Raw genomic sequence first — 21,258 nt, 5'->3', positions numbered from 1 at the left:
GTAAGTTAGCTTTTTTACTATCTCAGTTCTTTCATTAAGCCATTCAACTGACTACGCAAGGCCACCCTGTTTTCATTTGGTAAAGGGAACAAAACCAAATCACTTTGTGTCACTTTCTCTTAAAGTGCATTGAGAAAAGGTAACTATTATGTATCAATTCTCCTTTCTTCAGCTTTTCTATACCATGTTTAAACCACTGCACCTTAATTTTGAAAGATATTGAACTCTGCTGCCATGGATGTTGTAACACATCTGAAGCAAATCATACTGCTACTATTTTAAGTGAAACCAGGGAATGGCTTGTCCCAAAGCAGTAGCTAGTTTTCCCAGTGGAGATAATTATTCCTTTCAGTACAGTTCAGAATAAAAATCAAGATCATCAGTTTAGTGTATAAATAGAAATATACTCTAGATTGCCCTGTCTTGGTGAGTACATGGAGGAAAAAAAAGAGCAAGCAAAGTCAAGTGAAAAGAAATTCTAGGTATCTTTTTAATGGAATGTGAAAAAAAAAAATCTGAAAGCCTACTCTGAAACCTTACAGTTTCTAAAAGTGAAAGAAATTTCACAGAAGCATGTATAGAAATTCTTAAAAAATCTGAATACTAAAGATTTACTTCAGTAAAACAGCTGCTGACCTGTAGTATCTTGGACGTGAAGTAAGCAATCAGAATAACAAGACTTTCCTAGAATATCAGATTCCCACATTAGCGCATAATCAAAACCAAATGCAGGCATCAGGTCTCAAGCCCCACACTTTCCCTGAAAAGCAAAAGATGGGAGCTGGAAGGATGACAATATGGTAGCATGGGGAGGTCATCTAAAAAATGATAACTAATTAAGCAACCACATTAAAAATAAATTGTGTTTTCTTGTCACTGTGTACTTTCCTGTTAATATGAGCTCCTAGAAATTCTATCATTCCTAATCTCTTTGTGCAGGTGCTGATGCTTGATGCTTTTTGATAGCAAATGAGAGAAAACCAAGAAAAAACGCTCATTGTGCATTAAGTCATCTGGTAAGTCCTTTGAGAAGAACGCCATTTGAGAAATGCTGATTTGCGTATTGCTATCCTCTCTAGCATGCTATATATTAACTGGAGAGTAGTACATAAAAGAAAACATCAGTATTCCAAGTATAAGTTTCATATTCATGGCAACAATGAGGATTAACATACTGTTTTTTATATAAATATATGTTTTAGAAAATAGATCTATATATGTATCATTAGTGTAAAATGGCATCATTTAGAAATTTGGGGAAAAAAGAGCAATTTTATCTTAATTAAAACATTTTTCTGAAGGGATTCACTTTCACATAATTCACTTTCACTTTCAGCACTCTGTTCCTGAGTGCTGGGTGACATTATGTTTTAAATAATAATTAGACACAAATGTAATCATTATAACTATTTCATGGGAAAATTTATTGCAGGTTGCATATAGAATCAGTTCCCTCTGTTGTAGTTTTTATTTTTCCTTTGGAATTACTCTGACCTAAAACATTATAAATCACAACTGAGGGGCATAATTAAAGTTGTGCTGTTTTCTGATGTTTGAGGGCATTAACTATCACTATTTTATTTTATTTTATTTTTTTTTGTAATTTGCTCTTATCTTAGTGCTTAGGTAGCTTAGTCTATCCATATGACAAGCAGCAGTGTGCATCTCCTCATATATCCTAGAATGCTCATAGAAAAAGTGAGAAGTACCTCATCAGAATGATACTCAGGGATAAAGAGGTATTAGGTAAAATGTAGAGTAATTAAGAAAAAGAGTCATGTCTTCTGCAAGTCATGTGAGTGAAAAAAAGAGCTTTTACTTTTTAATATTGTAAAAGAGAATTTTCTTCCTTATATTGGCCTATACCATCCATCAATATATGTGTGCATTCATTGAACTCTATGTGGGCTTTTATTTTCTGATTCAAGAAAATAAAAGCAATTTTGTTGGAATAGAGAGGGACATAAATGGAGGGCCATAGCATAGCTTTTGTTCCTTAAAACTTTATTATTGTTTTTGATCACTTAGTGTTGGAGAAGCTATTTTGATGAGAGGCTTTGGAAATCTGTGTATATAGCACATTCTGTTTGGGGACCCAGAAGACAAAAAATAGCAAACAAATAGGAGAAGTCAGTTCTTATCTCCCTGTCCTGAAAACCCACATTGCAGCTTTGACAACATTCAGAGGCAGCCTTCTTGTTGCAAATGTTATCAAGGTAGCAGCAACGAATAGTCTCTTTAAATGATTTGTTAGGCATCACTCTTCAAAAGCAAGATACAGAGCAGAAGTAGAATGTGATGGGCACCACATGTACGCTGGAGCTGATAGATTGGCTTGAGCTGTAAACACACTTGTAGCATTCCTTGGGGGATGTCCTAGAAAACATGTGGTGATCGTAAAGAGCCTGGTGGTTCTGCATGCCTGAGAGCAGTTATAGGAATATTGGTTTATCAATTTCATTGTAGTTTTTTTTTTTTTGTATTTATCAAGATATGGCCTAATATTTAGGATTACACATTTTAGCCTATTTTAGTTTTAATCTCAAGGTCCTAGACATAGTCAGAATGAAGCCTAGATCTCAAAATATTGTGTTAGGAAACTTTGTGGTAGCTGTCTGGGTGATGTGCCAATATAAAGGTTTGTTTCTCACTCAGGGGAAGTCTGCTGCAGATCAGATGTCTTCCGTTTTGAGTTATGCCATGTGGAAGCCATGGCTTCCATGTTCACTGGAACAGAGGAAAGAAGGGAAGGATAGAGGAGGTACCTCACTCTTGGTACCAAAATCTGTAGTCAGAGTTCTCTAGAGAAAAATAATTACTAGAATACAGACTGATTTATCTATATGTCTGTCTGTCTATCTATCTATCAATTTATTATGAGGAATTGGCTCTCTTGATTATGGAAACAGGCAAGTCCTGAGATCTGCAGGCTGAATTAGCAAGCTGGAGACCAGGGGAGTCAATGGTTTCATTCTAGTCCAAGTACAGGAAAAACAAACAAACAAACAAATAAACTATAATGTCCCAGTTTAAAGACAATCAGGCAGGAAGAATTCTTTCCCTTACTCTGGGGAGGATCAGCCTTTTCCTTCTGTTTAGGCCTTCAACTGATTGGATGAGGCCCACTCACATTAGAGAGAACAATCTACTTTACTTGGTGTAACTTACGAATTTGAATGTTAATATCATCCAAAAACACACTCACAGAAACACCCAGATGTTTGGGCACCTCATGACCTAGTCCAGTTGACACATAAAATTAACATGTCTACCCCTGGTCAACAAGGCACTTATACACATCTCTTTAACCCATATTTAACTTTCAAATAAGGGTAATAACAAGATCATTATTCTACCAAATATGATACAACAATACTGCTTACAACCAAAGACACATAACCTCTTCCCTAGAAGAGGACGTAAAATCTATGAGTGAGGTTTACTCTTCTCCTTGGTATCCTGTAATTTAAATATGATATAAGGTTAACAATACTTAAACTCTATGATATAAAATCAATACATCTTATGTTAGATGATAAGGGAATAAGAGGGGAAAGAAAATAGATACTTGCTTAAAATTATATACTTCTGCCACACACACACACCCATACCCATGCCCCCCCCAAACATATTCATAACAAAATAAATAGGAAATATTCTTGACAATTTCAGTTCTTGTTTCTGTTACATGGTTGTAGCTCGTAATTGTAATTATCTTCTTCTACTTCTCATTCTATATTCTCTTTGGCTTCAGCAAGCACCAGCAGGCTGAGCCTGGTACATTCTTTACCTGGGGCGGTGACCCAAACCCTCATTCCTAGAGGGTCTGGTGGGGGTGTTGGGGAATATAGACAAGTACTTGGGATATTTGGTGAGCCCTAAATATTTCCAATATGATATTTGAACTTCAAAAAGTAAAAGGTATGTAGGTAGTTTATGAAAATCAATTGTACCAAAGTTAGAAAACCAGACACTTTTATTTTTGGACCATGTGAGGCAGTTTTTATTTGGGGAGTGATCCTATGTTCTTTGCCTAAATGAAGAAAAGCCTGTTTTTATGTCTCAGTTCTAGACAACTCCTATTGATTTTTGCCCTTCATACCGATGACCTATCTGCACAGGCTATTTCCTTAGGGATTCTCAGGCATTTTCACAATAGAGTCTATATTAATTAACTACAAAGTGATCCAAGCAATTAATTAAGCAGGCTGAAAGTTCATAATAGACTCTGGCGTCATGTACTGATTTTTGAGGTGTAGACAAGACTCTTTACCAAATATTCCTTTTTTTATAAAAGTACCTTTTGGGAATACACAAGCAAAAAATCATGTTACGTGGACTTATTCTATTGTTTACCCCCCAAAGTATGGTGCTGCTATACTATCTTCTGATTCAAATTATAGGAAACAAGTATATTTCTATATTTAAAGACTTCCTTCATGAGCTTTGTGCTTACCCAAAACTAAGGCAAACACTAGGTGTGCTTGAATATTTCTTCCTTATCTTTCTCTCAAATCAAACATATCATCATCATCATCATCATCATCATCATCATTTCCTCAAAAAGCTACATGTCAGAGAGAATGGGTAGAAACCCCAGAAGAAATGAAGAAAGAAAGAACAATTAGGAAGCATGATGCCAAAGGAGCAAAAACTAAGATTTTGCTGCCAATTACTTACATGGTTTCCTAGATCTTTATTTTTCTATTCTTTGATAGTTTGACTGTAGTATTACCTTCCAGTTTGGTCTCTTTACATGATACAATTTTTTTAATGATAGCTTTATTAAGTTAATGAAAAAATTAAATTTATGTTTGTCATCCTGTGACTAAAATAACAAATATTCTCTAGCTTAACGTTTTTCTAACTTCTTTTGGAATCAAGGACATATGGCCTTGACCCAATTAACGTGGAGAATGAGGTTCTCTCCATCACAATTTATTCCTGTAGAATGTGTCAAGTGGGGGTACTAAGTAAGCTGTCTGCTTCTTATTTATTTTATAATCTCTCATCAAGAAAATCAGTTTATATACTTTATTATCAAGATTTCTTTGGCATCTGGATGGGTGTATAGGATATGTGTATGTCTGCATGTGTTGGCGTGTGTATTTCTGTGTTGAAGCCTGATGCAAAGCAATATTTAAAATTAGTTGGAGAGTAGAAATGATCAAATCTCTAATTCAGTCTTCCAGTTTTTCTGCTCAGCTTATTTTTTCTTGATTCATAGCCCTGCCTTTAGATTTTGTTCTGAAAGAATGTGGTTGATACCAGTACTTTGCGACAATACAAATTTCCAGTCAACATGTTTAGGGGATGGACATTTTTTTCTCACACTGTACTTATCTGCTTTGATGTTTCTGACTCCTTCCTTAGGTAGGATTTCGTATGTTATTTTCTTCTCCCAGATCAAAGAAATGTCACAAAACCCTGGGATTTTATATCTTAGTGTACAAAAAATTCAAGGGTATGAAGTTTAAAAAAATTTAAAGGAAATATCCAACTAATGCAGCTCTGTATAGCCAGGTATTTCTTGCAGCCGTATATTATCATATGGGATGTGGTAATTGAGACCATGTCCGGAAATCACAGTACATTTCTTTGGTATACTATGTAAGTTACAAAGAATATTCATACATACGTACGTAGGTACATACATAGCTCAGCTCATGCTATACTTACTGCAGCTCTAAGGAAAGATGGAACAGATACTATTATCCTAATTTTATCAACCATAAAATCAGGATCCAGAGTTTAAGTATTTTAGTAGTGGAACTATGATTAGAAGTTATCTAACCTAGTGTGTTTCAAACAATGTGGGTTCAAGCTTATAGATGCGGTAAAGGATAAAACCAGGACTGTAATAGTCTTAGCCAAAGTTCTTTAGTAACAAAGGAAATTAAAAAACTGGAGAAATCAGGTATGAAGATGAGATCTAAAGGGCTAGAAGGAGATTACACATGGGCAATGGAGCCAGTGCTCACTGTGATCTAGTAATTAAAGGTAGAGTGCTTTGAACCACTGAAGAATCCTAGTTCATTATGGAAAAGTGTTAGGGGGCCATTAACTGGGAATGGACTAAGTCAATAGGTCATATTGATGTAAAGGTATGGGGTCAAAATAGACAATGCTATCTCTCTGTATAGAATTTCTGGGTTGTGAAAGGAAGAACTCAGTCATCAGGTTCACTTGACGAAATCAATGTTTGATCCGGATTAACTCCAAAACTCTAAAGGTGAAAAATTAGGAAATGAATAATAATGGTTTCTCAGAGAAGAAATTCGTATAAAAGGAGTCAGAGACACTGTTGATTCATAGACAAGATTTAATACTAAGATGGAAGTAGGCACTGTCAGAATGCTGGAACACTTGTCACTCAGGTATGACGTTGGGGAGTTAACTTACATAGGGTGATTCTCAAATAAACTGAGGAAGTTTGACCAGGGAGAGCATTAATACAGTTCTTGGAGCCGTGAAGCCTTTTGGTGTCTATAAATGATAGGTACAACTAAACCATCGACAATCGGTACTAATTCAGTTTCTTCTCTGTGACTGGTCTTTTCAGCAATTATAATTATAAAATTATAATAATGAGATATCTAATAAACCATTTTCTTTGGGTGGGGAAGGAGGATCTGTAATTTTTTATCCAGGAAGTTTTGGCATCTCTCTAGTGGTGGAGTCAATTTTTTTGAAAGGATTTAGCAGCAGAATCTCATGGGTTCTGTTAGGGTTAATCTCAAAGGGTTCTATAGGATTAACTTTGTCACCTACCTTTGTGTAGGTGGAGCAGAGGGAGCAAAAAGGTAGGATTACTTTCTATACACCTCAAGGGCAGACGTAGGACACTCTAACTTTCCTGGAGGTAAAATACTCTTCCCGGAGATGACATTTATTACCAGGGAAGTGTAGAGATCCTTTCTTTGCTGCTAATATAATATCCAGGTGACATCAGGCCACAGAGGACACACATTTTCATGGTGCATCAACATTCCCTTGATTTTGTTATTACTGACAGGAGATATGTAATTGGCTTTCCTCATTTATGAAGTGTTATCGTTTGCACAATTTCAGATTTCAGTAACAACATATTTAACTGATAGGGGAAAACTAGACTTTGAGGGGACCACTTAATGGAACCATAGTGTGGCATCTTAGAATATTTTCTCGCAAGACATGATTAAATCTTTCTGGATAAGTTCAAACTGAGAAGAAACAAGATTAAATAATATTAAATATTGCAATGGAGTTTGGGACACTAAGGTTGATTGGGCTATTTGTTTTGTGATGTCCCCCAGGGTTATTTTGTTGAGAATTTGCCATTAAGTGGTCTAATTGTGTCAGTGGATGGGGGCCTTTTCAATTTGCATAATTTCCTCAAGGGACTGCAGCTGCTAATTTGGTGATTAATTATCCATATTACACATTGTTTATTTGACCATGCCTAGATTAATTTCTTTTTCTCAGCAAATCACATTTAGATATGAATTTGCATATCTTGATTACATTTTAATGCCTTGGCTATCATTGTCTCTTCCCTGGACACCTCATCAGATTACAGAAGAGTGCTCAAGCACAGAATGATGGAATGTCTTAAATGACATTGCACATCACTGGACAGATAATGCACATGACTTATTTTTAATGAAGAATGTGTTTTTTTATAATCAAGTGAGTTATGACATCTAATGTACAGTATATTTTATTTTTACCATTTCCATTTTCCTATTATCAGCCAATTTCAAAGATGGTCTTTATTAACATTTTGAATACTGCTATTTGTATATATATATATGTCAAAATATTTTATTTCTATTTATCTATAATCTCATATTTTGTTGTCAAATACTTGCAGTCTGCATTAATATTCAAGGTCTTTAATTAGTTAATCTCCCACCCAGTTTCTTCTAGCTTTGAAACCACTGGGTTTCTGGTGACATTATACTGTAGGTTCCTTACAGTCAAGGACTGTGTGTCAATTTATCTTTTATTTAATTTATCTAATAGAGTGTGTTTACTGTTGTTATCATTATTATAAAAGTAGATTGTAATTAATATTTATGGCTACACTTTACTGAACATTATCTAGGTCCCAGATAGATATTTACTTATTAAGAGATTTACTTGTATCATCTCCTTTAGTTGTTAAACCATCTTATGAGAAAAGTATTATTTTCCTTGGTTTTGAAGTAAGAAAATAAGTTTTAGAGGCAAGCAGAAAAGAATTTGTTCAAGGTAAAGTAACTAGGAAACTGTATAGCCAAAAATAGAAACGGTCTAACAGGAGAGCCAACACTTTTAACCAGCTGTATGAATACAGAATGCCAAGTGATAAATTCTCCTAACCAAAATGAATAAATGCTATTAATCAACAGTGAATGACTGCTTTTAATCAACTAAATGGGCACAAAACAATGAGTGTATTAATGGTCCTAATCAATGATGAATGAATGTTCTTTACTAACATATGGACATAGAACACTGAGGAATGAATGAATGAATGAATGAATGAATGAATGATGGAATATTGCTCTCCTGTACCAGAGATATGGTCATATAAAGAAATTCAGTTTCACCCCTTCATCTAAATGACAAGGTAGGAACACACAGGGTCAGGTCCAAGGCCTCCCACACATGGGAGCTGGCCGGCTTGATATAAAGAGTATGTTATGGCTGAACTGCTGGAGTGAGAAGGAGGTATTATTCACCTCTCCCTTCCTGCTGCAGTACCCCTATCCATCCCTGGATGCGATACAGAAACTGGGTGCCCAAGAAATTTCCGTAAAATGTGGACTCTAGGCAGCATTTTGGTTTAGAAGACTGCAAGTAAGTAAAACTCTGTGGGTATATATGGGGAAGAACTTCTCGATGCACTTGACTGCTGCTCTCGTTTCTAAGAGCGGTATGCTTCAGGAACCTAAAAACTCATTCCCACATGCTGGTCCCTATTAAGCCTGTGTGCATTAACCATAGAGACTGCATTTTAACCATTTTACCAGGGCGGTTTGCACCATGTCTTAGCCATGCTAGGATGTTGAGGCAAACTATTTAACTTCTGTATACTTCAGTTTCTCATCTATAAAATGAGAATAATAATATTCAGAATATATTTTAAATTATATACTTAAAATATTAATTACATAATTATGTAAAGTTAACGTACCAATTTGCATATGTTGATAAAAATAATTAAAAATAATATACCAGTAATAACATTATGGAGTTCTTCTAACAAATGGTACTGCTTATCAAGTATTTAGACCTTTGCCAAGCACTAAATAAGTTATGTATTGTTATTGCTACCAAAACTCTTTAACATTTTTTTAACAATTTTTTAAATGTTTATTTATTTTTGAGAGAGAGGGGGACAGAGTGTGAGCGGTGAAGGGGCAGAGAGAGGGAGACACAAAATCTAAAGTAGGCTCCAGGCTCTGAACTGTCAGCACAAAGCCCGATGTGGGGCTCGAACTCACAAACTGTGAGATCATGACCTGAGCCAAAGTTGGATGCTTAACCGACTGAGCCACCCAGGCACCCCTAAAACTCTTTTAACATTTTTGTTGTATGCTCATGCTAACCTGAAGCTCTCCCAATTTATACTTAGATAGCCAGTTTAAAAAATTCAATTTCACCACTTCTACTTCCTGCTCTTTCTGGAATTCATTGCTCCTTTTCACCATATGAAATAATACTGGAATTAATCTCTGCATTAAACAGGCATTTATTAAACACTTTCTGCATGTAAAGGAACTTAAACCCTGATCTAAGGAAATTTGCGATCTAGATGGGACATTCATCAGCAAATAAATACAGAATGTATTTTAAATATTATGGTAGTGGGAATCTAAAGTTCTCTGGAAGCTGCAGAAGGAGATTAATTCTGGGTTGGAAGCTGGGGAAGGCTTTACCAAAGACAAGCAGAAGGGGAAGGGAAGGGTACTCTCAGACAAATGTCTGTAAATATTTAGAATTTATGTCTGTGAATTTATGAGAAATCTGGGTGAGGTATCAGTAAAGTGTCAGCATTATTTATGTTTGTGGAAAACTCTTTATCTTCTAAATTTGCAAAATAAACTTAATTCTGCTTTTAACTTTTAAAAACACATTGTTGAAAGAATGTCATATTAATGTTGAAATCTGTACAAATCTGTAAGAACATCTTGTAGATGAGGAGTATCACCATCTTTCTGCTTCTGCCCTATAACTTCCCAGTGCCTTGGCAAGTAGCATAGATTGATGAGGGAGAAGGAAGCCGAGGAATTATCTTAGTCATCGAATGAGTTGGTAAAAATCCTAGAGTTATACTGACTCTGGGTTTATTACTGTTCTAAAGGAATTCCTCAAGATTTTATAAGTTGCTGAATGTAGCTAAAGATGATCATGAATGGTGGAGGAAAGTTTAAAGTAATGTCTAGTTAACTTGAGATGAGGTATGATGGAGCATTTCTAGATAAGTAAAATGTCGCCCTCTCTGTCTTCCTCTTCTCCTCTCTGAATTTAAAAAAAATGTATGTTCTCCTGTTTTTATAGAGGAGCTAGAAGCAAAGATATGTGCCACTTTGTTCTCTAGGAAATGCAAGAAAATATGCTTCTTTTCCAAGTGTTTTGAAAAGACCAAAGGAAAGTTCCTGGGGGATACCTGGCACTCTGTGGATGTTGATGTGCTATGAACTATGTAATGGATTTCACTATATGTCATAGTAGAAAGGATCATCAGCTGAGAACCACAACATGGGTTTGATTTCCATGTGTTCTTAGACAAATTAAGCTACCTGTTTGGTCTTCCATTTCTTTACCTATAAACTAGGAATAAGAACACCTTCACAAGGTTATTGTAAAGACAGAATATATGATTACTTAAAGGTACTCTATAACCATTAAGGCCTAAATTAAATTAAAAAAAATTAAATGTGTAGAGTAACTGTACAAAATGGATTGAAAGTGAGTGTAACAAATGGCTTTGGTTTTGATAGAATCCCATTGAATCTTGACTTGACTTTAGGGTTATTTGGAAGGCTGACAACTCCTGTGAGCATTAATTTTCTTATCTAAAAATGGAGAGTTGTGAGAATTAAATAAAAAAAAAGTATGTGAAAGTGTCGTGTATCCACTGCTGAGTGTAGAGTAGGTGTCCCCCACATAGTTCTTTTCTTCACTTTTTTCCCCTTCCTTCATCCTGTCCCTTCTCTCTACTTTTCCCTCCCTTTCCTACTCCATCCCACCCCTCCTTCCCTTCCTTTCTTCTCTCCTTCCTCCCATTCTTCCACTCCCCTCTTTCCACTGTCTCTTCACAAATTCATGACCATGTATTATGGCCAATCTGTTACTAATATTCGTCTCTTATTTAATATTTGTCTACCGTTTTTTACTCTACACCTCTAAAAAGAGTCGGTTTATTTCTCAAACCCCTTTTAACCATTCTCAGGTTGCATCCTGTTAGCCTCCGAAATACTCTCACCATTTATCATGACTTCTATTCACCCTGCAAGCTTCAGACAGGCTCAGCTTCCCTGCATCAACTCTGCCAGTCCTTACCTTCCAGTACCCAAGGCTAGTCAGCATAGCTGGAGGGTGTCACAAAATTCTGATGTGTCCTTTATGTTTTTCATACTTTGTCACATTACTGAAGCTTCATAGGTACTTAGTAATTTTTGTACACTCCTTACTGCAAGAGTCCTAGTGACTGTTTCAATTTTCTTACAGCTTATTTATTCCATTTGTATGGCAGTTAGTATATTCTGCCTTATGGTGTATGTGTGTGCATGTGTGTGCACGTGTGTGTGATTCTTGACTGTACATTTTAGGGGTCAATCTTAAGTTTTAATAGATTTTTGTAGCTCTTATCATATATAGTGAATTTATATTCATTTATTTAACAAATATTTATTGAATTAATTATGTGTTAGACATGTTCTAAGCATAGGGAATTATTTCAGCAATATCCCAAATAAGCATGCTTCCTGCTTTTATGGTACTTATATTCTATCAAGGGACAGACAAAAAAAAATGTAAACAGATAAATAACCAAGATAATAGTAACTGAGTTAGTTATTCCCCCTCAAGACTGTGGTATTTCCTTTGGGAAATGGTGAAAATTACACGATTCTTGTCTGCCTTTAGAGCCATTTAGAGATGATATGGATATTTTTGGTAATGCCTGTGTGCCCTACAAGATTATTACCATTATTGACAGTAACAGTGGAAAGAATCCTTGATTAGATGGTAAGGGACCTCAGTTCTAGCCAGGACTTAGTCATGAATACTCTCTCAGCCTCAGTGTCCTCACCTGTAAAATGAGGAAGTCAGCCTGGATAATCATAAAGATCCTTCCCAGAATAGTAGTGCATGTCTCTAAGGTCTATGATGTTGCTATTCATATGCAGAGGCCCCAATTGATCTGTCAAAGTATGCAGAGTATCTTTGAAAAGACACTGTAAATGTCTTCTGGGAAGTTTCATTTTAATAACTATTAGGACAACAGGAATACTGTGTCTTTTATTAATTCTGTCTGTTCCCTGGTGCTGATAGTATCTTCTGAATATAAATTGCACAATATAATATAATAAAGCATAGTATAGAATTGTTTTCATAATAGTGCATGCCATAGTACTCGGCCATAAAATAAGAGCTGAAAGTACATCTTGTTCTATAAACTCATAATTTTCGGCTGTCTAAAAACTGGGTGTAAAAAGGAAATTAATAAGGGAAAAAGATTTCACAGCATGCACACACAGTTATAAAAAAGATTATGTTCTTTATAGAAAAAAAAAAGAACCTTCATTCTTCTGGTATTTGATAGCCTAGAAAAATATTTGTGTATTTTAATCTTTGTTGTTGCTAGTAATTATCACTGGCACATTTATTTATTCTTTAATTCTCTTAAAAAGTATTTGTTTACAAGTCACTGTGTATTCAACTCTACTTTCATATCAGCTTATGTATATTAAAAGAAAAAGCTTTTCTTTTAATACTAAAAATGTATTATTATTTATTGTATTATTATTTAATGTATTAAATGCATTATTTAATCTATTAAAATATAATATTAAAATGTATAAAATATGTATATTAAAAGAAAAACTCCAGAAGCTTGGACAACATGAGATTTTACATTAAGGATAAGTGAATGTCCACTTGAAGTTGAATATGTTTAATTCGAGTTTTGCCAACCTGTGGGATTAGTTTAAAAATAATTTGCTCTCAGAGCACTGGTCAGTTATCTTTGAGCTATCATTAATTAACATGCTCATATGACAGATTAAAGGTCCAAAGTAGATGCAACATGCTTGTGGCAATGCAATTCTGTCAATCAACTCTCTTGTCATTGGGACAGGAATTATTGGTTTGGTTTTTGTGGCTCTGGATGATATAATAATAACATTAATAATATTGTCATAACATTTGCCATAGGCTTTGTTCTTTCATCTCATAGCCATCATTTCACTATATTCTTGGAACAAAATGGGAGAAAATGGCAAAGTGAATGCCTTCAAAATGCTAATGTGGAAGACTCACAGTTGCAATGGGTGTGATAAAGGCTAAGAAGGGGTAGGGAGGAACAGCACGCTCATGTAACTAGTCTAGCCTTAGAAAGGTTTAGTGGACAAATTTACACATTGTGTGTTTTGACTGCCTAAAATTTTGAAAATAGGTGTGATGATCTGCATTGTACAGATAAAGGAATTAAGCCAGGAACCAACCACATGAAGGTCACTTAAGCAGAAATTATGACAGCTGGAGTATATAACCCCGGGTTCCAAAGCACTTACCTGCTACAACAGAGATTGCAATCCCTGTATCATTCCCAGGTGCTTGTTTGCTGATGGTCATGGGGGAAATGATTAAGAGAATATGAGTAGATCAATAAAAAAGCAGAAACAGTGACAACTGTATATACACAAAACATACATACACATACCTGCATATATACACAAATACATATATAAACACACACACAGGGGTTCATACATACACATACATATTCTGCTGAGTCAGTGGTGTAAGTACCATGGTATAAGATAAAAATAGGCTTTGGGATCCAGATGGCAGGATTTAGATTCCATTTCCCAGTGCATGCGTGGTGAAACTCGTCTCCACATCCTCTAGAACCTCACTTTCCACATCTGTAAAATGACATTAATAATGATAATATTCCCATATGTTGACTATTGCACACTCAATAATGTACTTGAAAGCTACTGTAAACATTAAAGGCTCTACCAGTATCAGCAATTCATTTTATAGATGGTGATTTATATGAAATTGTCAGATGCTGATATTAATCTATACGCCTCTATGCTCAGAGTCCAGTCTAGGTAAATTTGATTTTTTTCTTTCCAAGATTTTATTTAAATTCAAGTTTCTTAGTAGTATTGGTTTCAGGGGTAGAATTTAGTTATTCATCACATGCATATAACACCCAGTGCTCATCACAAGTGCCTTCCTTAATGCCCATCACCATTTAGCCCATCCCCGCACTCACCTCCACTCCAGCAACCCCCAATTTGTTCTCTATAGTTAAGAGTCTCTTGTGGTTTGCCTCCCGCTCTGTTTGTATCTTATTTTATCTTTTCTCCCCTTCCCCTGTGTTCATCTGTTTTATTTCCTAAATTCCACATATGAGTGAAATCATATGGTATTTGTTTTTCTCTGACTTATTTCGCTTAGCATAATTCACTTGAGTTCTATCCACAGCATTGTAAATGGCAAGATTTTGTTCTTTTTGATGGATGAGTAATATTACTTTGTATATATCTACCACATCTTGTTTATCCATTCATCAGTCATTTGGGCACTTTCCATAAATTGACGATTGTTGATAGTGCTGCTATAAACATTGGGTTACATGTGCCCTTCAAAACAGTATTTTTGTATCCTTTGTATAAATACCTAGTAGTGCAATTGCTGGGTCATAAGGTATTTCTATTTTTAACTTTTTGAGGAATGTCTGTACTGTTTTCCACAGTGGCTGCACCACTTTGCATTCCCACCAACAGTGTAAGAGTGTTCTCCTTTTTCTACATCCTAACCAGCATCTGTTGTTTCCTGAGTTACTAATTTTAGCCATTCTGACAGGTGTGAGGTGGTATCTCAGTGTAGTTTTGATTTGTATTCACCTAATGATGAGTGACATTGAATAGTTTTTCACGTGTCTATTAGCCATTTGTATGTCTTCTTTGGAGAAGTGTCTCTTCACGTCTTCTGCCCATTTCTTCACTGGATTATTTGTTTTTTTGAGTTTGATAAGTTCTGTATAGATTTTGGATACAAACCCTTTATCCTATATGTCATTTGTAAATGTCTTCTCCCAATCTAGGTAAATTTGAAGCCGCAATAGACATAATAAAGAATTAAGTGAATAATTATATTGTTTTGTCATAGTATTTTCAAGATTCATTTTTTTTCCTAACATGTGGAATCATCTGGATAAATAACATATTTTATGCTTAAGACAAGCTCTATGTTGCTAGACTCAGTGGGCGTTTCTCAGGCCTCATCTTACCCATTCAGATCACTCTGTCAGGAAAATATTTGCTGCATTTTGTTACCTTTATAGATACTCCTTCTCAAATCTTTATTTATTTATTTATTTATTTATTTATTTATTATTTTATTTTTAAATGTTTATTTTTATTTTTGAGAGAGACAGAGCTTGGGTGGGGGAGGGGTGGAGAGAGGGAGACAGAATCTGAAGCAGGCTCCTGGCTCTCACCTGTCAGCAGAGAGCCTCCAACATGGGGCTCAAACTCACAAACCGTGAGATCATGACTGAGCCCAAGTCGAATACTTAACAGACTGAGCCACCCAGGCGCCCCTCAATTCTTTTTTATTGATTCCATATCATCTCCCTGTCCTCTAAGGGCTGTGCCTCAGGGGTCAGGCCATGGACCTCTTTCTTCCCAATCTATATTTGCCCTTTGGTGGTCTCATCCACTCTGATGACTTCCATTGCCATTTAGATATTGAACATTTATTTCCTTAGCATGGACTTTAATCCTCAGCTCCACACTCGTATATCTAACAGCCTATTTGAAAGTCTCTGTCTTGAATACCGAAAAAGCATCTCAAATTTAACATGACCAAACTAAACTCGTGATAGGACAACTGCTTATTCCTACTTGCCCTTCAGTTTTCCCTCGTTTAAATTAATGGAAGATAATTTCTTATAGTTGCTCAGGCTAATAATTTTCATATAATCCTTGACCTATTTCTTTCCCTCAAATGGTCTAGTCGTTTGACTCTACTTTCATAATTTGACCAGTTCTCAATTCCAAGGCTGCCATCAAAACTATCCTCTCTTGCATCTAGATTACACAAGAACCTACCTGCTGTTTTGTTTCTACTCTTGTCCTATTCTGTGGTCTGTTCTCAACACAGCCGCTAAAGTCCTCTTTCAAAATGTTGTCCAAGCATGTCACTTCCTTGCTCGGAACTTTCCAATTGATTTCCCATTGCACTTAGAATAAAAGTCAAAGTCTTGGCAATGACCTACATGGTTTTCATTATTTACAGCATCCCTGGCCCCATCTTTCTGACCCCCTATTCTTTGATCTCAATTGGCTCCAGCCCCACTAACCCCTGGCTGCTCCTCAAAGTCCCAGGCACACTCCTTTGGGGTGCTTTCAGTCTTTGTTTTCTCTGCCAAGAGGGATTTTCCCCCGGATATTTGAATATCTAGAACCCTTATGTTTTGTTCACGTGGTTCCCAAAATATGCCTTCTCTGTGAAACAGTCTTTGATTATTCTTCCTGCAATTGCACTACACCTATTTCATATTCCTCTTTCTTGCTCTATCTTTTCTCGTTGGCAGTTATTACCATCTAACAGCTTTATATTTTACTCATTTATTATGTGTCTTACCTCCTTCCCCTCATTCATAGAAACTAAGTTCCGGGAATATTTTTGTCTGTTTTCTTTACTGCAATATCCTTAGGATTTATAACACTGCCTGGCATATTATAGGTGCTTAATAAATATTTATTGAGTTGATGAATTTATGAATTTGGTACACACACATGTCAATAACATATGTGTGGTATGTATGTATATGTATATATATGAATGATGTGTTGACACATGAGAACAAATCATACAAATGTGCCCTAAACTTGAATTATCTATATACATACCTCAAAGGTCTATTTAATTTTATTTTATTTGTATAGGCACTGTCTGAGGATAATTTGAATCAGAAAAATAGGGTGCATTTTGGGCTAATGTATTCATTCTGTAAATCAAGGACTATGGACATGTTAGAGAGAAATTGGGATAATCTGAAGGCAAAATTAGTTGGTTATATTTGCAAGTATCATAGAAATATCACAGACTTGGGGTGCCTGGGTTGCTTAGTCAGTTAAGTATCCGACTCTTGATTTCGGCCCAGTTCATGATCTCATGGTTTGCTTCATGGGATTCAAGTGCCACATCGGGTTCTGCACTGACAGTGCAGAGACTGCTTGGAATTCTCTCTCTCTCTCTCTCTCTCTCTCTCTCTCTCTCTCTCTGTCTCTCTCTCTCACTCTCTCTGCCTCTCTCTCTTTCTGCCCTTCCCATGCTGTTGTGTGTACTCTTCTCTCTCTCATGAATAAATAATCATTTAAAAAAAGAGAAATATCACAAGCTTAATTAGTTTTAACAATTCTTCCTAAGACTGCTCTACTCAATTGGTAGGCAAAACAAAACATTGCAAAATTTTATTGCTGCTACAATGTGAAGCAGAATTTCAGCATAGATTATTCAGTTGTGGCTCCAAGAGCAATTTGCTCAGTAGACAAGAAATGTAGCTGTTATGGCAAAAGCATGGCACATTCTTTGTGTAGCAATTAAGGTATGTATTTTTAAGTTGAAGTTAATAAAACAAATAGAGTAGTGTTTTTCCCCAGAAGTCAGTACCATCACAACCAATACTGTCCTCAAAAAAAGAAAAGAGAAAATATTAAGTTGATTTAGAAAAACCTTCAAGATGATTGAATAATAGGGAACTCACCAAAGTGGAAAAACACTTAAGAACTCTTCTACCACATATATTGGTAGGACTTATCATTTACTGTCTAATTCTACAGTAACATCCTATTTCTACTGAATGTTTGCCTTGTCTTGTTCTTCAATATATCATAAACTTATAGAGAAAAAAAAAACATAAGTGCAGGGAATTGGCTACTTTCTCATTACCACTAGTGTCCACTCCAATCCCCTAGCATATTAAAGTAGCAAGTAAGAAGCAAAGAACAAGCCAGAGCTAGGATAAAATTCCAGCATGATCTTCTCTACATTATGTAGCAAACTGAAGATTTTCTCAAAAATCTCTATTTAGTTGACATAGAGGCCACTTGGTAACCCTGGGATAACCAGATTTAGGGTGCATTTTTGTTCTATTTATTTATTCAATAAATATTTTCTGAATTTCTAGGTTTTTTTTCCTGACATTATTTTAGGTACTGGGGATACTGAGGTAAACAAACAGACATGAAATGTATATTATAGAGAGATGGGTAGTTAATTAACAAGTATGTAACATTGCATAATATCAGGTGAATATTATTATAGGATTAAGAGAAAACAATAAAATAAGAACAAAACAAAAGGGAGTGTGCTCTTTTTTCATTTTTTATGATGTAGAAAGAAATGGTCTTTCCTAAGAGGAGACAGGGAGAATGGCATGGTGGAATTGTCCTTGGGACTATCTGGGAAAGTATCCTCTAAGTTTCTGGAGAGAACACCAAGATTCTGGGAGTGGTGGAAGAGGGAAGCCCGGTTTGATTTGAAGACTATGAGGAAGCTGATGTGATGGTACTAAGAAAGAGTTGTATTATGGAGGGTTTTCTGGCCATGGTGAGGCCTTTGCACTAAGTTCCAAATGACACAGGGAACCATGGGATGAAGGACTATGGTTAGTCTTGCTAATTATAGTCTTGCTATGATTCATGATTTAAAATATAATTATGGCCATTATGTGGCAAATACACTCTAAAGGATGCAATATAGAATTGAGAAACCAAGTAGGAGGTGAGATTCCAGTGGTGCAGGGGAGACACGATGGTGGCTCATACTGTGCGTGGTGGAGAACTGGGAGTATTTTAATACAACATGAAGATAGAGCCCATGTGATTTGATGGCAAAATGTGGAATATGAAATGGGATGTGAGAAAAAGAGGGCATCAAGAATGCCATCTGTTGGTGACATTTGCTGAGGTAGAAGGCACATGGGGAGGATGAAAGTTTGGGGGATGTTACAATTCAGAGTTCATTTAGGACATGCTAATTTTGTTGTTAGTTATCCAAGGAGTAATGTTGAACTGGCAGATGTAGAGATGAGAGTGACGTTCAGAGGAGGAGTAGACTATAGAGGAGGAAGATACAAGCATATGGAGAAGAGAGGACTGCCAAACACACCTACCAGGCACAGATCCGCTGGCTTAGTGCATTGTCGATGTCAGTTGGACTTTGCTGTCATGACCAGATTATGACCATGAGTGTTGGTCATTATGGAAAAGGGTCTCACTTATGATAAGAAATGTTGGAAAAATAAGAAGTTTCAAGTGGAGATATGATAAATTGAAGTGCTACAGGTTGCCTTGACATTATATATAAATGTTATTTATTATTATTCAGTCCACATTTTAAGGTTATGTTAAACATACAGTCTCTCAGCAACTAGTGAGCAGGCTTTAATTAGGCTATGGATATGCAATGGTAAAGAAACAGACACTGGGTCTACCAGTAAGCCCCCAGGCAGATAATAAATAAATAAGCAAATAAATAAATAAGCAAACCAAATATATATCTATATATATGTAATTACAGCTTATGAGGGCAACAAACAGAGTACAAAGAAAGATGGGACTTGCTTAAGTTGAGTGACCAGGAATAGTGTTTCAGAGGAAGTGACAATTAAACTGAAATTTGAAGGATAAAAAAAGGTCAACTGTGTAAACACTGGGGCATGTGGGAGAGTGATCTAATATTGGAAAAAGGAACAGTGTGGAAACATCCTGGGATAGGTGAATTAGGGAAAGATTAAGACATTTGTGGTGGACAGCAGAGAGACAAGTTAAGGAAAAAAATGGAACCAGGTGAGATTGGAAAGCAAGCAAGATCTTTAAAACTTGGTAAGCTTATTAGTGTTTCATTGTGGAAATAGAGCAAATAGCAAACAGTGGCCTTGCATGTATCAGTGTTGGCCTCTTCAGATCAGATTATTTTCATCCTTTAAAGTTCGATACCAATTGATATGCTATGGAAGGCATATTCCCTATGGCCTTTATGACGAACTCTATCTTGGAGATCATTAATCCTGATTTCTGCAGAACTACCATGTTATTAAAAAAATAAAATCTTGAATTGTAGTAAGTACATAAGTCAGAGTCAAAGAAGTCTGGGTTCATGTATTAGTAAGTAGTTACTGTGTGATCTTTGGCAATTAATCTCTTTGAGTCTCAGTTTCAATAAAATAGCAATAAAATAGGGATCATATTTACTTAATCAGGTTGTTGTAAGAATTAATTGAGGTGACATATGTCAAGCGTTTGTCATGGAATAAGGTCTCAATAAAAAGAAGACTATTATTATTATCACTACTCTTAAACTTACTGCTATCGGATAAAATCAATAAATCAGTTTCTTCCTTGCTTTCGAATCCTTTTTTTTTTTTTTGCTATAGCTTACTATAAGCTTAAAAATAGTAAATTCTGACAAAGTTTATTTTATATACTATCTGAGGGAGCCAACAGAATAATTGAGCACCCTATCCAGAGGGATGGCCAAAGTGTATAGTTTTGAAGGTGGTTATAAGATTCCTCCTGGGTTGGAAAGGGCAATTTAAAGATTTATACAATCCAGCTTACCACACACCTCTGTGTGTGTGTATAATTTTTCTTCTTTGAATCTTTCAATTGTATATTAGAGGAGTTAAAGAAGCAGAAGGGAAGCAGAGGAATTACAAGAGAATGTGAAGTATTTTTTCCAATTAAGTTTCCAGAAGTAGATTGTGAAACTGTCATTCTAGGGAAAGAACAAAGACACAAAGACATTGTCTCCGAAGCTTTGTCCTTATACTGTAGTAAAGCTTTGGAATCAGAGCTGAAGCTATGAAGATATGGGGGCCTCTTTTGACACTAAAGATAAAACTTGGGGATATAAATGGAGGAATGACTGTATAAAGTGTTTCATAGAAGTTTTGTTTTGGCTAGTGGTATTTTATTTTATTTATTTTTTCATTTTTTAATATCTATCTATTTATTTATTTATTTATTTTAATTTTGT

General features: G+C 35.6%; 1 long non-coding RNA gene across 8 annotated transcripts in view; it reads left to right on the top strand.

Annotated features, from left to right (window-relative positions):
• Nucleotides 1-946: 946 nt before the first annotated feature.
• The window catches only part of LOC125170412 (uncharacterized), a 437,501-nt gene continuing 417,189 nt past the window's right edge, over nucleotides 947-21,258 (top strand). For all 8 annotated transcript variants that reach the window (XR_007154024.1, XR_007154025.1, XR_007154019.1 and 5 more), the window contains exon 1: nucleotides 947-1,016. This is a non-coding gene — a long non-coding RNA (uncharacterized LOC125170412). The remainder of the gene's footprint in view (nucleotides 1,017-21,258) is intronic.

Source organism: Prionailurus viverrinus, chromosome B4 (genome assembly GCF_022837055.1).
Source record: "Prionailurus viverrinus isolate Anna chromosome B4, UM_Priviv_1.0, whole genome shotgun sequence".
Classification (NCBI taxonomy): Eukaryota; Metazoa; Chordata; class Mammalia; order Carnivora; family Felidae; genus Prionailurus; species Prionailurus viverrinus.
Note: the sequence above shows the minus strand (reverse complement) of the source record. Positions and strands in the feature narration are given on the sequence as shown.